The sequence below is a fragment of the Hevea brasiliensis genome, unplaced genomic scaffold (genome assembly GCF_030052815.1).
Source record: "Hevea brasiliensis isolate MT/VB/25A 57/8 unplaced genomic scaffold, ASM3005281v1 Scaf284, whole genome shotgun sequence".
Taxonomy (NCBI): Eukaryota; Viridiplantae; Streptophyta; class Magnoliopsida; order Malpighiales; family Euphorbiaceae; genus Hevea; species Hevea brasiliensis.
Window position 1 is genome coordinate 50559 of NW_026614789.1, and position 1487 is coordinate 52045.

A 1487-nucleotide genomic window follows, 5' to 3' on the forward strand; every position below is an offset into this window, starting at 1 on the left:
ATTCCAACAAAATCAATTATACATAAACCATAATTGAAATCACCATTCAAAAGCCATTCTGTATCTCAAAAATCATTATGTATCTCAAAAACCATGTTGTATCTCAAAAATCAATCTTTATCTCACTAACTATGCAAGACTAATCCGAAAGGGCCATATTCGATGTGATTCTAACTCCCTATGGTCGGGGAGGTCGAATCTGATTCTAACTCCCTATGGTCGGGGAGGTCGAATCATCGTGCACAGTACCATCACAATAATGAATCTTCCGCAAGGGCCATAACGATAAAATAAACTTAGATCTAACCTCAAATCAGAGGAAAATCTAAGCCTGTGCACGTACCATGGTAATCAAAACACAACTCACTCCATTGTCTTCTCAACAAATGAGAGAGACGGGTAATAACCTAGTCAAGCATCTATAGTGAGATATAAAACAATATCACAATCCTTTTAGTGAGCATAAATCACAATATAATTCGATTCAAAGTCAATTCCAATATCCAATAATTTTTATGCTCATCACAATTCAAATAATAAAATTTGCATTTTTCCATGAATATTACCATCACAATTCAAAACATGTTCTATCACAATTTTCCAAAACATAATTTATTCAATCCATAACAATGCTTAATACTTGTGGAAATACCATTTCACAAAGCTAAATTCATACATACTATAACAATTTCAATAATCATTGAATTAAATCCAATGCTTGTTAAACATAATACATAAGAAAAATATGTCATTTAATCATATGAAATATTCAAAACAAAATCAGTTAAAAACTAGTTGTGCACAAACCTCTGATGACTGTCTCCCTGATCCGACTCGGTGTTTCCTTCCCTTTTCTTTGAGTCCTTGTTAATGAGAAACACAATTTGAAGTGTTTGATCTAAATTAAACTGTCTCTATCGATGGTGTTTGGTAAATAATGCACTGAACTCAATTATTCACTTAATCACCTAATATACCGACCCTCATTGCGTTTTAGGTAAATTAGGTCTTAGTGTCATTAATATGTCACATTCGATAGGGTTTTAGGTTTGGTACGTTTTACCAAAGTCATTTCCTTGTTTAGTGCATTTTAGTGAAAATTCTTTGGATTAGGGATCTGGTTTGACCTAACCGGATGATCTAGTTCCCTCGGTTTTCGGTCTCGGTCGAAACTACAAACTTGTAGATCTAGGTCTTATTGCACGCGGTGCAAAATTTCAGGTCAATCCGAGTTAAGTAGACCAAGTTATGGTCATTACACTCTTGCTGGTCAAATGGTACCATTTTAGGTCAATTTTAGGTCAAATTGGTCAATTCTGGTTCGGCCAGTTTTTGGACCCGAACTTGTGCAAGTTGTTTGACTTGCTTATGGTCATTTCTGGGCTTTGGTGTCTTCATAAGACTTGTAGGTATGGGTCTTAACTATTCTTGGTCAAAATTTCAGGTCAATTGGACCTGGTTTGAGTGAGTTATGGCCTAAACACTCA